General features: G+C 40.6%; 3 non-coding genes across 3 annotated transcripts; 2 read left to right on the top strand and 1 right to left on the bottom strand.

Moving 5' to 3' along the window:
- Window positions 1-4,663: 4,663 nt before the first annotated feature.
- Window positions 4,664-4,735, top strand: TRNAQ-UUG. The gene has a single exon. It is a non-coding gene; the product is annotated as a tRNA-Gln (tRNA).
- Window positions 4,736-14,399: 9,664 nt separating this feature from the next.
- Window positions 14,400-14,471, top strand: TRNAQ-CUG. The gene has a single exon. It is a non-coding gene; the product is annotated as a tRNA-Gln (tRNA).
- Window positions 14,472-17,262: 2,791 nt separating this feature from the next.
- TRNAM-CAU lies at window positions 17,263-17,334 on the bottom strand. The gene has a single exon. It is a non-coding gene; the product is annotated as a tRNA-Met (tRNA).
- Between the last annotated feature and the right edge of the window lie 4,124 nt (window positions 17,335-21,458).

The following is a 21,458-nucleotide window of genomic DNA, read 5'->3' on the forward strand; positions in this document are numbered from 1 at the left end:
AATAACTCACAAGTTATGTGGTTTTTGCAAACTGTTGTGTGAACCCTTCATAGGTTAGTTACCTATACTCATTTATATATGTTATTGTTGTCAAGTACCGTCGAGTTGATTCCGACCCATAGCAACCCTGTATAGGAGCAGCTGGTGAGCTTGAACCACCAACCTTGCAGTTCAAATGGCTTTGCAGTCTGGTGCATTAACCCACAGTGCCACACCAGGACTCCTCATTTATATATATGTACCAGTTATTTACATTGATGCATTTTATGCTGCAAAGTACAGTACTTACCTCTTGGTGAAACTGCTTTAAAATAATCTTATCCATTTGATTTATGCTCAAATGACCAGTGCTATTTTTGTACTCTTGCTTCAAATTTTGGGAAATAACTTAATTTGACGTTTACAACACTTATTACCCAGTGACAGCCCTGAAAAGATTCACTTGTCTTTTAAAGAGGTTAACTCGCCAGTTTGTTGATTTGGTATCTTTATAGCTGTATGCACAAAAAGACTGCAGGCTCAGAAACTAAAACCACAGCTTTGCCATTTATAAAAACTATGCTAAAGGAAGAAAAGAAAAGGAATAAGAACTGGAGTCTTAACCAAGCAGATGAATACAACCTCTCATTCAGCAGCCCACAGATCTTCCTATCCCTCTGCAGTCAGTGAAGGTAAGAGTTAGAACTTTAAAGTATCAAGTCCCTAGTTCTTTGCTCCCCACCCCTACACAAAGATCTGGTTTTGCAAAAGGTGTGGCTCTCACCACTACAAAGAGATAAATATTTGGGTACTATGCAGTTACAAGTTAGTGACACTTGTACCCAGTTTCCTTATCTGAAATATTGAGGGGTAGTTGTTGGTAATGAATGAGAAAATATATGGGACAGGGGAATAATTAAACACCATGCTTCAAGGGAAGAGTAGAGAAATCATTGCAAAGGCCAGTTACAAGTCAGGAAAATCATTGTAGTGCTAGTGAGTTTACTTCTGTGAGTCAATCAGCTAGTATAAAGAACATTAATATATTTATTCATTAAAGATTGAACACCTATTACACACCAGGATTTATGATATTTTATATGGTACCATCCTAACATGGAGGCCAGGAGTCCTGGTATGGTGCTGCAGGATAAACACTGGACTGCAAGGTCAATTTGAACTGCAAGGTCCATGGTTCAAACTCACTAGCCACTACTCAGAAACCCTATACAAGGGCTGCTACGAGTCGGCACTTAACAATAACAACATAGAGTCCTGGTGTGGTGCTATAGGATAAGCCCTGGACCACAAGGTCAGTGGTTCAAACTCACCAGCTGCTCCTTGAAAACCCTATACAGGGTCTTTATGAGTCAGAACTGATTCAGTGGCAGTTAACAACAACAACATTTAACATTGAGGCTAAAGTCTCTGTTTTTGTGTTACAGAACACATGTGGGAAGCAAAGCAAACAATAAAAATATTTTTAAAAAATCTGTACTATGTTAATTATTAAGTGCCTTGCATAAAAATAAAGCCGAAAAATGAGTAGGAAATTGGGGGTTGAAATTTTTTAATAAAATAGATAAGGGCTCACTAAAGTGCCATTGGCATTTGTTGTTCGGTGCTATCAAATTGAGTCAAACTCATATCACACCCATGTGACTGTAGAGCTAGCTGTCCCATAGAGTTTTCTAGGGAGGGACCCTGGTGATGCAGTAGGTTAAACATCAGTCATTCTGGAGAAAGATGTGGCAATCTGCTTCCTTTAAGGTTTGCAGCCTTCAACGCCCTATGGAGCAATCCTTGGCCCATAGGGTTGTACTGGGCTGGGATTTTGGGAAACTTTACAATGGAACCAGAACACCAGGTCTTTTTCCCACTAAGCATCTAAGTGGATTCAAACTGCCAGCCTTTCATTTGGCAACTTAGTGCATAACTATTGTGCCACCAGAGATCCTTGATACTAGCATAAAGACCTGAAAACAGTGAGAGAGTGTTACTATCTGGGTGCAACTCCCAGACAGAAGGAAAAGTACCTCAGTACAAAGTGTCTGTTAGGCATATTTTAGAACAACAAGAGAAGTCACTGTGTTTGGAGCAAAAGGAGACTTACGGTGGAAATCAAGACAGAGTGGGGAAGGATTCTTTCACTGCTTTGCTCCAGAGAACCCAGGATGCTCCATTGCATTGATACTGCAGTTCTCAGGGACATTCTTTCTGCCCTCCATTTGCTCAGTCTCTCAAGCCTCTCTGGTCTATTTTCTACTGCATCCAGCCAAGAACCCTCATCCTCTTCAGTTTATGGTCAGTACCATTAACTCTAGTTTCTCTGCCTTTCTGATGTGGCTATCTTAAAGCACCAACCCAAATAAATTTAGCTCTTGTAATCTTAGCAACTACACCTGAGCCACTGGAAAGTTGATGGAGGAAACCACTCAAGTGTACCAGTTGTTGCTTCAAAAATTCTGAACTTCCACCTCAGCAGGGACTGTAATCAGCTCAACCTTCCCTTCCCTTCCCTTCCAACTTCCCACATGTGAACTTTCAAAAGAAGACACTGTCTCTTGAGAGCAAATTAAGACTATCAGCAAAATGTCTATCAAATTCTTAAGTAAAGACTTAAAACATCCTATGCGCCAACATTTTATTTTTTATAAGTTCCTTTTGCCCTTTTCTTTCTAACTAGTTATGAGCATCACATCTGTACCTCTTTTTCTTGTTGTTGTTGTTAAGTGCCATCATGTCAGTTCCCACTCATAGCAACCCTGTACAGGGTTTCCAAGGAGCTGCTAGTGGGTTTGAAATGCAAACTTTGTGGTTAGCAGTCCAGTGCTATCCTACAGCACCACACCAGGAATCCCTCTTTTTCTTAGTCCAACTTAAATCCTGTATAAAGCTTCAAAAACCTACAGGTTCTCTAAATAGTTAAAATAATCTATATACAACGTAAACCCCTTCCTCTCACATCTAGATCTAGAAAAGCAAATGATATTGGCATCATTAAACTATCGCTACAAAGGTGAATTCTAGCAAAGAAGTCTTGTTCTTAACTTGGTTCTCACAGCACCAAGACCAGTGCTTGGAATGCACAAGGGTGAATGGCACTCCAACAAATGCATTCTAATGTTTAATGTGTTAACAAGTACATAGCAAGAGGGTGTGTTTATGTAAATTTCTGACGTCTAACCATCTACTTATGATTTTTACATCTTCATGCTTCATCTCACTCTTTTAGACCACAGGGTTGACAATTATCTAAATAAATATCAGAAAACATATACCAACAACAATAAATCCTTAACTTGGCCCAAAAGGAGACATGAACATGGATGTTTACTAAAGCATTATTTAAGCTGGTAAAAAAAAAAAAAAAATAGAGACGGTCCTACTGAGCAATACTGAGGGAGTAGATAGATTTAAAAATTCATGTTTCTTATAACTATATAGAAAAGTAGCCCAAAAGGAAATCTGGTAGTGTAGTGGTTACGAGTCGGGCTTCTAATCACATGGTCAGCAGTTCAAAACTACCAGTGGTTCCGTGGGAGAAAGATGAGGCTTTCTGTCCCCTTAAAGATTTATGGAAGCCCTGTACAAGGTCACTAAGTAGCTCTGGTAGTGTGGTGGTTATGAACTGGGCTGCTAATCTCAAGGTCAGCAGTTCGAAACTACCAGCTGTTCTAAAGGAGAAAGATGAGACTTTCTGTTCCCATAAAGATTTACAGCCTTGGAAACCCTGTACAGGGTCGCTATGATCAGAACTGACTCCACAGCACACCACCACCACCAGCAGCAGCTCATAAGAAAGTTAGTGGCTTAAAGCAAACTTCTTTATACTCATGGATTCTGTGGATCAGTAGCTAGGACAGAACACAGTAGGGGTAGCTTGTCTCTGCTTCGAAATGTCTGGGTCCTCACATGGAAATACTCACTAGTTTGGAGTGATTTTTGGTGGTGTGGTCAAGAACATTTTCTCTCATGTCTGGCAACTGATGCTACCTGTCAGCGGGGGCTCTCAGCCAGAGCACCTGGTCTTCCTAACAGCATGGTGGTCTCCCAGTGATTTGACTTTTCATATGGTGACTCAGGATTCAAAAGATAATATCTTATGACACCTAGGTGGAAACTCTGATTTCCTATCTCAGAATAAAATTCAAAATCCTAACAAGATCCTACATGGACGTTGCTGTGCGAGAGACAACAAGCAAGGATGGGAGCAGTGATTTAACTGCTAGAAAAGGCTCCTGAAAACTCAGATGGCTCATGCAGAGTCACTTTACAAAAGTCACACAGCCCTCTGGATAATTAGTGTGCACGACTGTCCCCAGCATTGCAAGATTTCCAGCATCACTAGTCCCTAATCCCTAGACTAGCCAATTGTATCCTTAGTGATCAAGACAACCAAACTACCCCCACATTTTCAAAGTGTCCCACTAGGGGGCGGTAACGTTTTGTAGAAAAGCACGGCTTTAAAAGTAGGGTGTGGTGCTATAGGATGGATATGCACTTGACCACAAGGTAGGTTTGAATCGTGAGGTCGGTGGTTCAAACTCACTAGCCACTCCTAAGAAACCCTATACAGGATAGCTGAGTCAGAACCAACTTGACAGCACCTAACAACAGAAGTCTTGTGACTCAGGAATAAATATTTGTCACAAGAGTAACCTGTTCACCACTCTTGTGCTGTGGCCCCATGGTGTAATGGTTAGCACTCTGGACTTTGAATCCAGCGATCCGAGTTCAAATCTCGGTGGGACCTTGCCAGGTTTTTTTCCATTATTTCTAGCAATCTTTCTGCTCAGAAAACTGAGCCCACATGACACAATGCACACATATGCAGGAACCGACACTGCTACCCTCAACCATGCAATGTGGGAGGTGGGTAGTTTTTTGTCTGTCCCTCCTTACATGAGTTCCCAAAAAGTGCATATGCAAAAAGGAATGTCTGTTTTTTTCAAAATTAGGCATGTTAGTTTGACTGGAAAAGGAAGTCTAAGCTCAAGAGAAGTAACTAGCTGGTTTGAGAGCAATAACATTGCAATGATGCAGTTCTCCCCCCTGGTTTTATTCTTCTCCATTAAGATGATATGGACTGAATACATTAATAACCTATATCCATGCATGGTGTGTCCTAAACCTAATCACTTCTGAATTATAAAAAGATTAGATACTGGCGCAAGTACAAGATACCACATGAAGGTTGCCAAGGAAACAATGAATTCTGGGGCTACAGAAGCTGAGGCAAGGATTCCCACCTGCCCCACACCCTTAGAGCTGACAGAGAGCCTTCCCCAGTAGCCAGTGCCGGGAATCCAAACATCTAGCATACTGAACTGTGAAAAAATAAATGTCTATTATTTAAAGCTACTGACTTATGGTATTCTGTTAGAACAGCACAAGATATAACAAAGACAGATGGGATTCGAGCCCATGCATACAAAGCACATCATCTTAACTACTCATTAGGCCACCTAATCCCACCACAGCTGCAAACTTCTTAGGTTCTTTCTTAGTAAAGCCGCTGCATTTGGGTCAAGTTGATGTATGTGATACAGTTCTTCAGACTACAGGCTGTGAACCATGATGAACAGGCCTTGCTAGCACCTTAGAGAATTCTCACACAGGACAAGTCCCTTCCTTGAGGCATCTTTTTACATTTTAATGTAAAAATTTACAAGTTAATATGGTATCTCTAATCTCATCTGTCATCATTCCTGCCACAGATCCCCAAATGGTCTCTAGTTTCAGACCATAGCAGCATTATTTCTATCTGTCCCCTGCCCCAATCCCATCTCCTTATTTTCTACCTGAAAAACATTTTAAACAACAACAACAACAACAGCACAACCACCCTTCTAGCTTTACATTATGATACCTACTTCTTTACTCATTCCTCTAACATTAACTTAACTTTGCGGTCTTATTGACTCCGTTTATATGGGCTTAGTTATCCCATCTGTTTCCTCAGCATCCTGAATCCTGCTTCCCTTACCATCTCAAATTTCAATTGCTCTAATTAAACAAATTAGGAGCTCTGGTAGCGTAGTGGTTACGAATCAGGTTGCGAACCCGCAAGGTCAGCAGTTCGAAATAGCCAGCTGTTCCACAGGCGAAAGATGAGGCTTTTGGCTCCCGTAAAGAGTTACAGCTTCGGAAACCCTATACAGGGTCGCTATGAGTTGGAACCAACTCCATGGCACATAACCACCACCACCAATTAAACAAATTAAGTTCAGAAGTCCAAACCCACCAGATGCTTCTCAGAAACTCTATACAAGGTTGATATGAGCTGGAACCATCTCAAAGGCACCTAACAACTCTTGCTTTAGACAAAACATTTCCCTGATGCACATTTCAGCTCCTTGTACCTGCATCACGTTTGTTGGTGTTTGCTGTTAAGTGTCATCTTCGGTTCCAACTAGGCTTTCCAAGGAGTGGCTGATGGGTTTGAACCACCAACCTTGTATTTAGAAGTTCAATACTTACCCTATGTTGTTAGGTGCTGTCAAGTCAATTCCAACCAATAGCGACCCTATATATAACAAAAATCACTACGTAATTCTCACAATTATGTTTGTAGCCACTGAACTCATTGTAGCCACTGAATCAATCCAATTGAGGGTCTTCCTCTGTTTTCACTGACCCTCCACTTTACCAAGCATGATATCCTTTTCCATGGACTGGTCCCTCATGATAACATCCAAAGTCTAACACATGAGACAAAGTCTTGTCACTTCGAAGGAGCATTCTGGTTATATTTCTTCCAAGATAGACTTGCTTGTTCTTCTGACAGTCCATGATACTTTCAATATTCTTCGCCAACATCATAATTTAAAAGCATCATGTTAGGAGTTCAAAAATACTTGCTGAGTTAATGAACTATCATATAATCTGGTTTGATCATCCCAGAACACAGGTAACTTTGCACATGCTTGGTTCTAAAGTTTCTGGTCTGCTTATTTAGAGACTCTTCTTTCTTTACTGATTCTAGTTTATACTCATTCTACAAACAAGCCTCTACTCAAAAAGAATGGGAGTCTCCCTGGATGGGAATGTCAACAATGACCCTGTCTTAATGAGGCCTACTATGTTTTGTGGAGTCCTGGTATGGCACTATGGGATAAAGCACTGGACCACAAGGTCAGTTTGAACCACAGGCTCAGCAGTTCAAACTTACCAGCTGCTCCTTGGAAACCCTATAACAGCTTAACAACTATGTTTGGCATGTTTTGGATAGAATTCGTCAACAGGAAGAAAGGGTCCTTTCATGACATTTTTAACCTGTGTGACCCTGGAAGTCTGTGTGTAAGTACTGTGGCTGGTTACCTATTGATTATAGGGAGCCCAACTCCTGTCACAGCTTAGCCTCTGTATGGCACTAATCGCGTGTTTGTGTTTGAATTGAAGAGGGTTTTTGTTTTTTGTTTTGTTTTGTTTTGTTTTCATTTGTGAACATCACACAGTAGACAGACTTAGGCTGAAGCTGCTCCTGTTTCCTTTCCAAGAGTACAGGAAAGAGACTAGTCTCAACGCTGCTCATTCTTCCTGTAATCAAGAGGAGTTATCCCTGGGTGGTACAGTTTACATTTAACTACTAAAGGTTGGTGCTTCCACCAGCACCATGGAAGACAGTTCTACTGTGTAATGCACAGGGTTGCCATGAATCAGGATTGACTTCACTGATAATAAGTTTGGGGTCTGCTTTTTTTTAAAAGATGGCAGGATAGGCAAACCCATTGAGCAGACCCTAATAAAGACATGGGAGACAGAGTGAAACAGATACAGATGGTGATCCTAGAACCACGAGCTTCAGAAGATGAGACAGAGGTCAATTTAGTGCAGAATGGAAGAGGAAGCTGAACAGGAGCAGCAAGAGACAAGAAAAACAGGAGGGATGTCTGCGTCAGCAGGTCCATCTTCAGCTTTTGCAAGTGGCTGCTGATACAGGCTCAGGACAAAGCTAGAGGTGCAGTTCTCCCTTATTCCTTGCCCTCCTGGTAGCCAGGAGTGTGGCCAGTCTTGCCACCGTTGGCACCCCCTTCTGCACAGCAGCTTCAGCTCTGCCTGGGGTTAGGAGCAGAGGAGTGCCACCCCTGCTTCTGGAAGCATTTGAACCCACCCTGAAGTATACTACACAAACAGAACTGCGTTCACATTTGCAATTTCTATCGCATGCACCAGGTGCTGAGATTCTGATAACACACGAACATAAAATCCTTAATTAAATAGAAATACAGTGACACCCTACTGTATTGGAGACAACAGACAGTTTCAGCTTCCACAAAGAAATAAGACAGCGCTCCTCAAACAAGTGGCCAAAACACAGTCAGAAAGTGTAGTACAGAATGGAATCAGAACTACTTGATAAGGAACTTCAAAGAATGATATTTAAGTACTATCCATAAATAAAATATCAATGAAAGCAAAGAGAAAAAAAAAAAAAAAAACTTTAGAAGAATTCAGGAAAATACTATATGAATGATCTGACATAATAAATGAAAATTTGGAAACCATAAAAAAATAGCAATTAGAAAGTCAGAAAATTAAAATTAAGATTTCAGAAATAGTGCATTAAAAGGACAATGAAGTAAAATTGAATCAATGGAAGGCCCAATTAGTGAACTTGAAGACAAATTCTCAATACTCATTTTCAAGAGAAACAATCAGAAAAAAGAATTTTTTAAAAATTCGAAGAAGGCCTAAAATTTATGTGGGAGACTATCAACAATCCCAGGACAGAAAGAGACAAAAGGGAATGAAAAAAAGACCACATAGAGAAAATTGTCCAAGAATTGTTGGAAGAAAACTTCCATAGAATCATGAACGATAAGAAGATAGCCACTCAAGAAGTTAAACAAACTTCAAACAGGATAAACCCAAAAAGAAAATCTTAAGATATATTACAATCAAAATTTTCAAAGACAAGGAAGAATTCTGAGAGCAACTTGGAGGAAAAAAACAAAAAGGTATCTACAGAAGAGAACTAATAAGACTAAACTCTGATTTTTCGGCAAGAAAACAATGGGACAACATATATAAATCTTGGGGGGCGGGGGGAGTGGGAAATTGCCATCCAAGAATCATATGCCCAGTGAAATCAACCATCATATATAACAGCAAAATTAGGACATTTCCAGATACACAGATGTCACGCCCACTCCGAAGGAATCTGCGTGACAAAGGTCGCCGGATTGGAGACATTGGCTTCAACCGGAGCAAGCCCCTCGGAGTTGTTCCAGCTAGATTTATAGTCAGCCTTTAAATTCTTTGCTTTAATATATATATGTGTGTGTTTTTCTTGTGCTTCCATAGCAGACCCCTAAATGATGTTGTTTTAATAATCATACCCGACCCCTGTTTTAATAAAGTCGTGCTCTGAGAAGTTGGCAGAAGAATAGAGGTTACAATTAGCTGTGTAGAATTCACATTTAGGTAATGTTTGACAGAGCATTTTGGCCACAATGCATTCACCTGTTTGAAATAAATTGTTAACTTAATACTCACACACAATGCTGAAGATAATAGTTAGAACACTAGGAGTTAGAAAAACAGGATATAAGAAAAGATCACATAGGAACATATGATTAACTTGAAACATTATGATAGTATATATTGAAATCAGATAAAAAGAATGTTGTGATCACACTTACGTCCTTTCCTTTCCCTCACAATAAAGCAATTATTGTAGCTAGTGAAGCATAAGTAGTCTTAACAGAATATGGTAGAAGAATCATTAAATGTAGGTGTTTGACTATAGAACTAAGAGTTTCTGATGTATTTCAAAGAAACTGTGATTACGCACATCCCCTGATTATTGTTGTAAAGAAAATAATTACTGATTTTCCGAAACTGTCATTGATTAAACACTTATGTAATGTAGTAAAACGATATAAAAACTGTGGTCTTAGAGCAATAAAGAGCGACATCTTTGGATGGAAAGAGAGTCTCCGTGAATTCATTCGCCAAATTATTTCCCACCAACAAAGACACCCGTGGGGTCTCACCCCCTCCACTGTAGGGGTCGGTAGCACACAGAAATTAAAATAATTTGTTAAAACCATAGCAACCTTATAAAAAAAAACACTACAAGAAGTTCTTTTGACAGAGAACCAACAATGGCTGACAACAACGTGAGACTATGTGAGACTATCATACATGACAATATTACCTGGAACTCAGGCCAGATATGTTGTTGTTGTTGTTGTTAGGTGCCATCGAGTCGTTACCGACTCATAGTGACCTTATGCGCAGCAGAACGAAACACTGCCTGATCCTGGGCCAACCTAACTACTATTGCCATGCTTGAGTCCATCGATGCTGCCACTTGGCCAATCCATCTCGTTGGGGGTCTTCCTCTTATTCTCTGACCCTACACCTTACCAAACATGACATCCTTCTCCAGCGACCAGTCCCTCCTGACAATATGTCCCAAGTATGAAAGACGAGGTTTGGCCATCTTGGCCTCCAAGGAGCACTCTGGCTGTACTTCTTCCAAAATGGATCCATTCGTTCTTTAGGCAGCCCATGGCACCTTCAATTCTCTCCTCCAACACCATAACTCAAAAGCATCAATTCTTCTATGGTCTTCCTTATTCACTGTCCAGCTTTCGCATGCATATGAGGTTTTTGAAAAGAACTATTCAAAGTAAAACAAACCTGTTGTTGTTAAGTGCTGTCCAGTCAGTTCTGACTCATGGTGTAGGGTTTCCAAGGGGTGGCTGGTGAGCTTGAACTGCTAACCTTGTGCCACACCAGGACTCCAAAACAAACCTACAAAACTGAAAATAGGGAACCAAGATAACAGTTTGCAACAACAACAAAATAAAAAGAGGAAATAATGTAGTTACAGAACTTCCAAATCAACTAAATGTCAAGAAAAAGAAATAAAAACTTAACTGTTAGCCTAAAACTCAACTAAGCCTTACTCCTAGCTGTAGCCAACTCCTAACCCTAGTCCTAACCATAATCCTAACACTAAGTGAAATGTTAGGCCTTGCCTAGACCAAACCATAATACTATCCCTAACTTCTTAGTCCTACTCACCCCTACCACCACGCTCAATATAAATACCTAAGATTAAGAAACTAATTAAGAACTTTCTATTCTTCCCATGATGCTCTACAAAGGTGCCAGCCTCTGTAACTTTCCTTCCTCCTTCCCTCTTATTGGAAAGAAAAGAATATCCCTTTATTCAAGTCTAGTCCCTCCTCATGTGCACTGTCCGCCACCTTATCAGGGACTCTTCCCCTTCAGTTAGCTCCTTCCTCCACCATATTCTGTCCTTCTTCACTAGATCACCTCCATCAACATGTAAACAGTCTCTAGAAACTTCCATATTATAAGAAAGTTCCCTTCACCCCACGTGCCAGTCCAGCTCAGACCTAAATTTATAGCTTGTTCCTTCTCATTCCACTTCCCGTGTTTATTTAGCGTCTGTCACTTCAAATACATATTTGTTGAGTGAATAGCTATGTAAAGCTCATTTGTTCCTATATACTCATCTGTATAAGGCCCCTTCTAACTGTAATTGGGATCCTGGTGTGGTGCTGTAGGATAAACACTGGACTGGTAACTGCCCGGTCAGCAGTTCAAACTCCTCGGAAACTCTATACAGCATTGCTGTAAGTGAGAACTGACTTGGCAGCACTTACCAACACCAACTGTAATCATTGGGAGGACAGTCTGCCTTGGCCTCTGTGCCTCCCAACCAAGTCACCTAAATAGAAGCCTTGAGCCAGAAACATTTTCTAATAGGAGATGCCGAGAACTGGATCTCTCCCGATCCCAGTTTCTTCTCCTTCTCAGAAAAGCCTCCCTCTCACTTCCGGGCACATAGTAACTTTCTCTGTCCAGCTCACCAACTCATGTGTGGGTACCATATGGTACATGGCTAACCCCACTCCTGCTACCCACAGGGAGGGAATGGAGTCACACTTGTAGCACAAGGCTGTTGCACACATAACACTTGCCCTGCATCATCCAGTAATGAATTTGACCTTGATCTGTCTCTTCCCTTTGTGAGTAAACCATTGTTTCATCTGAGAAAACAAAAACAGTATCAAGAGGAGGGTTTTATTTGCTGGCGTCATAACAGTTGGCCTAGGAACTAGAGTCTGTGAGGGCTCCAGAGCTTCTGTAATAGAAGCTTCTGCTGCTCAAGTCACAGGCACCTTCCTACATGTTAACCTGTCAGGAATCATAAAGGATCAAAGTAATTTGAACAATTTTTCCCCTTTGGTGTTTGAAAATGTGATTGAACTAGTGTATTCTCATCTGGTTATATCAAGAGGAGGAGGAATAATCTATAGAGCTTTTCCCTGTGTCCTTCTTCCCAGGTTTGGAAACATCCCCTTTGTAAAGACCCTTTCCTTGTCCTGGGTTTGACTGTTTGCAATCTCCTATGGAGGATGTTTTCTCCCCAGGTTTCATACTTTCTCTATGCAGACAACAAATTATTTTTGACCATCCTAGACCTGACTCAGAGGTTGGAGGGAAATCTCCAAACCAGCTTTCCAGAAAAGACCCAAAGTCAAGACTGTTCAAGAACCACCTTGCAAGAATTCGGTTGGAAGGGAACCAACCCTCAAGAAGCTCAAGAAGCAAAACATTTGCACAGAGAGACTTTTTCTCTTCTTTTGTGAGGGGGTGTTTGTTTTGTTTTTGGAGTGCCTTGTTGATTCAGGCAAAGGTTAGTAGTTCGCGTCTACCCAGAGGCACCTAAGAAGACTTGGAGATCTTCAAACAAAATCAGCTGTGGAGCACAGCTGTATTCTGATATCCATGAGCTCTTCTTGAGTTGCACTGAGTGGAGTGCACAACTGGCTTGAGTTTGGGTTTGGTTTGGTTTTTGCACTCAAATAGTGTGTGTCCACGAGAGGGTGCTCTGTCCTCGGAGAAATTCTCCAGTATTGGTTGGTTTACATCTGAAGTCTAGCGACCACTGTCAAAACAATTCCTACTATAATGACCCTAGAGACAGAGTAGAACTGCTCCAGATACCATGCTAGTTATTTTCGAGAAAGTAAATAGGATCTAATAAGGAAGCAGAATAGAACTGCGCCACAGGGTGCCGGGGGCTGTAAAAGCTGACTGCCCCATTCCCCCCACCCCCTCCAGAATGACTAATAGTCTAATAGTTTCGAATTGCCATCCTTCGGTTTAGTAGTCCAATGTTCCAACGTTTCACCCTCTGCGCTATTGTTTGTTAAGTGCAGTGGAGTTGGTTCCGATTCATAACGACCCAGTCTAAGATTTCCGAGGAGTGGCTTGAACCATCGACCTTGGGCTTTTAAAGTTTCTTACAATCTGGCAAGACAGCCTCAATCTGCAAACCATGAAATCCAATTTCCCGTAAACCCTCTCTCATCCAACGGAAATGGCCAGGTAAACTATTTGGAGCGGGGCTGGACTCCCTATACCACTAAGGAAATTGACGAAGTGCTGACTTCTAAACTTTTAGTGCTGAGATTCCTAATGCTCCGAAACAGCCAGAGTTTACAAATATGCTTGAATATCTTAGGGCGCGCCTCTAAGACTCACATAAGCTGCGGCTCTAAGACTCACATAAGCTGAAAAACAACAGGTTTGTTTTGTAGATTTTCACAGTATGGACACTTGTGTGGGAAAGGGATATGAGAGAAAAGAACAGAGAATCTTCTTTGGGTCCCTTTGGGAGCTTCCTCTGCGCCTCTGACCCTCGAGTTGCGCTTCCAGGACTGCCGGATCCTTTCTCTAGTTCAGCCTCGTCATCCGAACACACTCCATCGTTTGTAAACACTAACGTCTCCTTTGTACTTGGGTAGAATCTTTGCGTAACGGCAAAGCACCACATACCGTCCGAGTTATTTTTGGGAAAGTAATTGGGACCTGACAAGGAAACACATCTGTAAAACAGCAATAATAGCCCCCTACCTTTGTTGTTGTTAAGTGCTGAGTCGGTTTCCAAGGAGCGGTTGGTAAACTTGAACCACGCCCTTACCGCTCAAATGGACCTTGTAGTCCAGCACATTAACCCACAGCGTCTCACTGTTGTTGTTAGGTGAACACTGCCGGATCCTGTGCCAACTTCATGTACTGTTGCCACGCTTGAGTCCTTCGATGCTAATACTTGGCCAATTAGATGAGGTTTAAAAAAAAAAAAAAGCCGCAAAACACTTGCCATAAAACTTAACTTGTTCAACAGTGTCACAATTTTCAAATGAACTAAGAGTCCTAGGAGGGAAGGGGAGTCCTGACATTTGGAAGTCAATGTTTTCCGTTAAGACTGTTCTAAACTGTGATTGGTGCCGGCAGATAACAGATGAAGCGACCTGACTTACTCCTAGAGGAGAAAAAGCAGAATGTGGATTTCTCTCTCTGTGGACTCAAAGGTACTTGAGGGAGAACTAGGTCATCAAAGTGTTCCGGAAAATTTTTATGCAAGTGGCCCCATGGTGTAATGGTTAGCACTCTGGACTCTGAATCCAGCAATCCGAGTTCAAGTCTCGGTGGGACCTTCACAGAATGTTTTTCTACATACTCTCCAACCTGTTCCACACACATTATTGGTCATCTTTATTGTGTACTCTTTTCATTCCATCCATAATACATTTTCATCTGCAGATGGATGAACTAATTGGAGATGAGGCGGTAATAAAGACCCATTCCTTTTATTAAGGGTTATGTTTCCAATCATTTCCTTTTCTTATATAAGTACTTATCAAAAAGTATACATTTTAAGTGATAGTATGTTGTAACATACATATGTAAGCATCCATTAATAATTGGAACATGGGATGTACAAAGTATGAACTAAGGAAAATTTCAAATTGTCAAAAATGAAATGGAACGCAGAAACATCGTTATAGTAGGCATTAGTGAGCTGAAATGGACTGGTATTGACCGTTTTGAATCTGACAACCACATGGTTTACTATGCCGGGAATGGCAATTGAAGAGAAATGGTGTCGCATTAATTGTCAAAAAGAACATATCCAGACCAGTCATGAGGTACAATGCTGTCTACAGGGAAGACCAGTTATTACCACTATTATTCAAATTTATGCAGCAACCACTAAAGTCAATGAGGATGAAACAGAAGAATTCCACCAACTTCTTCATTCTGAAATTGATTAAACATGCAACCAAGATATATTGATAATCACTGGCAGTTAGAATGCAAAGGTTGGAAATAGAGATGAAGGATCAATAGTTTAAAAATATGGCCTTGGTGATAGAAATGATGCTGGAGATCGCTTAATAGAATTCTGCAAGACCAATGATTTGTTCATTTCAAATACTTTTTAAACAGCATAAAAGATGACTATACACAGGGATTTCACTAAATGGAATGCACAGAAATCAAATTAACTACATCTGTGGAAGAGAAGGTGGAAAAGCTCCATGTCATCAACCAAAACAAGACCAGGGGCAGATTGTGGAACAGACCAACAATTGTTCATATGCAAAGTCAAACTGAAGCTGAAGAAAATGAAACAAGTCCACGAGAGCCAAAATATGATCTTGAATATATCCCACCTGAATTTAGAGATCATCTGAAGAACAGATTTGATGCATTAGACAATGAAGACCGAAGGCCAGAAGAGTTGTGGGATAACATCAAGAACATTACACAGGAAGAAAGCAAAAGGTTATTAAGAAGACAAGAAAGAAGGAAAAGACCAAAATAGTTGTCAGAAGAGTCTCTGAAACTTGCTTTCCAGTGGAGAGTTGCAATGTTGTTGTTGTTGGAGCCCTGATGCAGCACTGCAGGATAAGCATTGATCTGATAACTGAAACGGCAGTGGTTCAAACCCACCAGCCCGCTCCTCAGAAACAGATACATGGTCACTATGAGTCGGAACCAACTCGATGGCACTTCATAACAATGTTGTTGTTGTTTGTTGCCATTGAGTAGACTTCTGCTCGTGGCTACCTTATTTAGGACAGAAGGGAATGTTGCTAGGTCATCCTCAGGATCACTATATTCATGTACATCATTTCAGTTACTCTGCCAACCCATCTCACTGGGATCTTCCTTTCTGGTCCTCTACTTCACCAAATATAATGTCTTCCAGTGACTGATCCCTCCTAATGATATGCTCAAAACAAAGCAAGTGGGAGAGTGTACTGTTATGATCTATAAGCTTTTCATTGGGTAAGTTTCAGAAGTAATTGCCAGGCCTTTCTTCCTGGTTTGTCTTAGCTCTGCTGAATGCTGTCCACTATGGATGACGCTGCTGGTGTTTGAAATACCAGTGGACTAGTTCCTAACACCATAGCAACATGTAAGCTACCATAGTACAACAAACTGACCAATCGGTGGTGGACTGATTGTATACTATTATAAAATGTAAAGAAAACTCAAACCAGCGGAAAAATACTTAAAACAGTATGATTGCTGGAAATGGCTAAAAATCATAGCTCTATTCTACTATGTATTTTCTCTTGCTGAGTATAATAAGATCATCAATAATGTCTTTAGCAATAAAAAGGCATTATATCACGATAAAATTCAATGACAGATATAGAAGGGAAACACCTTTGAACTAAGCAGTGCAAACCCACCAGTTGCTCCTTGGAAACCCTCTACAGGCTTAACAACAGCAATTATGTCCTATACATTCTCTGTTTCACCTACTTAAAAAAAAAAATTTTTTTTTAAGCAATAAAAGTGGAGTTGATTCTGACTCATGACAATCTCAGTAATTTCAGAGAATTGCACTCAGGGTTTTCTATGGCTGTGAGCTGACAGTAGATGTTGTTCAGTGCCATGGAGTCGGTTCTGACTCATAGCAACCCTAGGCACAACAGAAGGAGACCTACCCATTTTGAATGCACAGTAATCAGCGACAAGATTTTAACAAACCTTGGTGCCATTTAAAAAACTAATATGACTAATATTGGTGAAACAGTCTTTATTTTACATCAAATGGCAAGAAAATACTACAGAAAAAATCTATCACTAGTAAAAGAGCTCAAACCTGTTAATTTTACTGGGAGCGCTTTTTCAATACACCAGTTCATTTTGTTAAACAGACACCTAACAACAACTTCCATTTTCTTACAAGCACTTAAATGGCACCGATATCACTATGAACAATTAAATAAAGGTTTTTATATCCTCTGAGGTTACTTCGTAGTTTACATGCAATCATAAGTTTACTTCTTTCTTAAAAGCAGAGATTTTCCTGATTTTATACTTACTCAGCTGGATCATAGAGAAAAAAAAATCAAGCATTTCTAGTAATCAAGTGTGGTCTCAGGTCTCAGCTTTGAGATATCAAATTATCACCCACACTATAAAGGTTAGCAGAGGATGGTTTCGATCCATCGACCTCTGGGTTATGGGCCCAGCACGCTTCCGCTGCGCCACTCTGCTAGTTGAAGCCTAGGTGTTGCTATTCTAATAGTTCTTGTGTGGCGCTGTGGGCTAATGCGCTTGCTGGACTATAAAGCTGGTTTAAACCACAAAGTTGGTGAGTCAAATTTACTAGTTGCTCCTTGGAAACCCTATGCAGGGTCGGAACCGACTCAATGGCACTTGATTAGTCACTGCCAGAATAAATGTTTTGCATTTTCTAATTTATTTTCCCTTTATTCTGTTTCCCATCGCTCCTCTTCCTCCTATTGGCCTCTCTAAGATTGTGTCTCTCTAGAAATAAATGATCCTAGTGGCCCCCTCCAAGTTGCTCTTTCCCAATCTGCTAAAGATACTTCAATTTCACGCTCCTACACATTCAAGAGCTGTTGTGAGCTCAGAGGAGGAACAAGAGGAGAATAAGTCGAGCACAGAAAGTCCTCAGCAGTCTTGACTGGGGCTAATTTGGGGAGGCAGGAAGTAAGATTTGCTACCCCAGAGAATGATTATATTCATAAACTCACGCCTACGTTTCCTGTCCTCAGCAAAACTTCCTTCAGAAAACAGAATCAACATTTCCATCTAATAACTAACTTAACACTGTTTACAGCTTCCCAGACACCCCATCTACTGGCGCCAGTATCTGTCCTTGGATTCGTGAAAAAAAAGATTTCTTTTATTGTTGGGGTAATGTCGGTGATTTTCACTCTCGCTCTCCGTGACTCTCCCAGATGCCTGGAGAGAGACATGTGACACCTTTTTATCCTAGATTTGTTGACCTTTTGCAGCTTTCTTCTTCCTCTTCTCCAATTTCCTTCTCTTGTCTTGGGTGGGTAGGGGGGTGTTCCAACCCTAAAACAGGTACACGTGGTTGATGAACATCTCTCTCCAACAACTACATATTTGCAAATTCTCTTTTCCTTCTCTAAGAAATGATTAACTTTTTATTGTGAATAAAAATACAGACAAGATAGATCATCAGCTTTATATTCAACTTTGTTTCATCTCAATGATTAGAGCAACATTCCCCTCTAAGCCACAACACTCATCTTGCTTACTCTTTGTGATTCCTATTTGCATTCCATCCACCTTTTTATCCCTTCTCAACTTTGTCCTTAAGAAAATGTTGCACTTTTGATTTTTGAATGATTACATACCTTACTAGAGCTGCTGTTCTCCCCCACTCCCATCCCCCATCCCCCCAAACCTATCTACTGCTTTACTCAAAATAGGGCCATGAAGGTGAGTTCCTTTCCAGACCTGAAGGGTGGTTGAGGGCAGTAGTCTCAATTTCCTCCAGTCTCGTTCTGAACAGTAAACCTGGTCTTTTATTATTATTATTAAATAATTTTGAGTTTTGTTCCACATTTTCTCCCACTCTATCCAGGACTCTCTAATGTAATCCCTTTCAGAGCAGTTGGTAATGTTAGCATGGCACTGTTTAATTCTTCTAGTCTCAGAGTTGTGGCGACTGATGTTCACATGTTCCATTAGTCTATTGGACTAATTGATTCCAAGTCTCTTCAATTCTTTCTTTCTTCTACACACAAAAAGACCAATAGTTTCACCTCATACAGCTATTTATGGACTTTCAAGATCCCAGACACTAGCCCTCCATGCAGGATATAGAATGTTGTCTTTGTGGATGTCATGCCAATTGATGTTATGCCTATGTCTATGTTATGCCAATTGACCATGGTATCCCCTGAGACATAAACTGAGTACATAAACTCACTGCTTTAGGATGTTTGATAATATCTAGGAAGATTTCATCATTTTGCCTGTTGTATGCTCCACCACATTCATAGTTGTGTTTGCAAGATATTTATACTCACGTAAAAATATCCTTTGAAACTCAATTCATGTATCTACACATAGAGCACTTGTTCCAAGGTTGTGTCTATATCACTATTTACCTTTATCCCCTGCAGTCCATGCATACCTCCCTGTGTCTTTATCTATCTTCATTATTCTTCTGCCACCTTCCCTATACTTGTCCCTCCCCCTTCTTGTATATAGTCTCCCCTCATCGGAGCTAATATGTAGCCAGTGAATTGAGTGAACATTTACAGTGAATTACTCTCCTCTCCCTCCCACCCCTTGTTGTTGTTGTTGTTGTTGTTGTTGTTGTTGTTAGATACCACTGAGTTGATACCTACTCATAGCGACTCTATGCACAACAAAATGAAATACTACCTGGTCCTGAGCCAACCACACAATCCTTACTATGTTTGAGCCCATTGCTGCTGCCACTATGCCAATGCATCTCATTGGGGGGTCTTCCTCTTTTTCTCTGACCCTCCACTTTACCAAGTCATCTTTCTCTAGGGACTGATCCCTCCTTATAATATACCCAAAGTATGAGAAACAAAGTCTGGCCATCCTGGCTTTCCAGTAGCATTCTGGCTATACTTCTTCCAACACAGATTGATTTGTTCTTTTGCCAGTCCATGGTACTTTTAATATTCTCCTCCAACACTGTAACTCAATTCTTCTATGGTCTGCCTTATTCACTGTTCAACTTTCACATGCATATGAAGTTTCACATGCATACTGAAAATACCATGGCTTGGGTCAGGCACACCTTAATCCTCAAACTGACATCTTTGCTCTTGAATACTTTAAAAAGGCCTTGTTTTTGCCTAATGCAGTACATCATCTCATTTCTTGACTGCTGCTTCCATGAGTGTTGGCTGATCCAAGTAAAATGAAGTCTTTGACAACTTCAGTTGTTTCTCTATTTACATGAATGTTATTTATTGGTCCAGTGGTAAGGATTTTTGTTTTCTCTACATTGAGATGCAACCCATACTGATATTTGATATTCATCAGTAAGTACCTTAAGTCCTCTTTGCTTTCAGCAAGCAGGGTTGTATCATCTGAATATCATAGGTTGTTAATGATTCTTCCTCCAATCCTGATGCCATGTTTTTCTTCATCTAACTCATCATCTCAGATTATGTATTCAACATACAGATTGAATAAGTATGGCGAAACTGACAGATGAGTGGTGGCTTCCCATCCCTGGTAACAATCAAATAATGTTTCTTTTAGTCTGGAAAACTTTTCTTAAGCTTTTACAATAATGGTCTCATACAATATTTGTTCTTTTGTGATTTACTAATTTCACTCAGCATGTCCTCAGGTTTATCCAAGTTATGAGGTGTTTTGCAGATTCATCATTATTCTTCAACGTTGCATAGTATTTCATTGTGTGTATACCAAAATTTGTTTATCCATTCTTCCACTTAGACAGTTGGGCACTTAGACTGTCGCCATCTTTTTTGCTTTTGTGACTAGGGCTGCATTGAACATTAGTATTCATATATCTCCTCGTGTCCTGGCTCATATTTCTTGTAGATATATACCCAGCAGAGGGATTGCTGGGTAATGAGGTATTTCTATTTGCATCTTTCTGAGGAAGCACCATATCATTCTCCAGAGTGACTGAACCATTTTCACAATTCCTCCAGCAATGTAGGAGGGTTCCATTCTCTTCACAACCTCACCAGCATTTGTTGTTTTCTGGGTTTTTGAAGGCAGATCAATTTAGGGTTAGGAGGAAGGGAAAACTGGCTGGCATGATTCATGTGGATAAGTTGACTCTGAGACAAACAGAATCAAGTCCCACCAGAACTTGACCTAGGACTAGATTCAAAGACCTGGGTACTGACCATTATAACACAGAATCCCTACTTAGCCTACAGGGAAGAGATTTATCATTTTTGTTAATGCTCCCAGCTCCTATTTCCTGGGGCAAACATTTTTACCCACCTCTCACTCCACTAGTGTAGGGCCTCCAGAAACTCAGGGGCCTCTTCATCTGAACTCAACCTCCTGCAGACCAAAATCTTGAGGTTTTTAGGGGTGTGGTGCCAACTTCACTTTTTCATTGGAAAATGAGGAAGTGGAAGGATAAAACTGGAAACTTGCAACTTCACTTTCTGTTGCAGACCATGCAGAGGTTCGAGGCCCTATAGGCCTGAGTGTAACAGATCTAGCCACTTGGCAGTTAATAGCAAATTGCTTTTCATCTTAGTGTTCAGTTATATTTATTTAATTCCAAACATGAGCCCTGGATGTCCACAGAGAAATGCAATACTCCCCTAAGTTTCTAAGGTCAAGATTTTCCCCCTAGAACCAAG

The sequence above is a fragment of the Chrysochloris asiatica genome, unplaced genomic scaffold (genome assembly GCF_000296735.1).
Source record: "Chrysochloris asiatica unplaced genomic scaffold, ChrAsi1.0 scaffold00213, whole genome shotgun sequence".
Lineage (NCBI taxonomy): Eukaryota > Metazoa > Chordata > Mammalia > Afrosoricida > Chrysochloridae > Chrysochloris > Chrysochloris asiatica.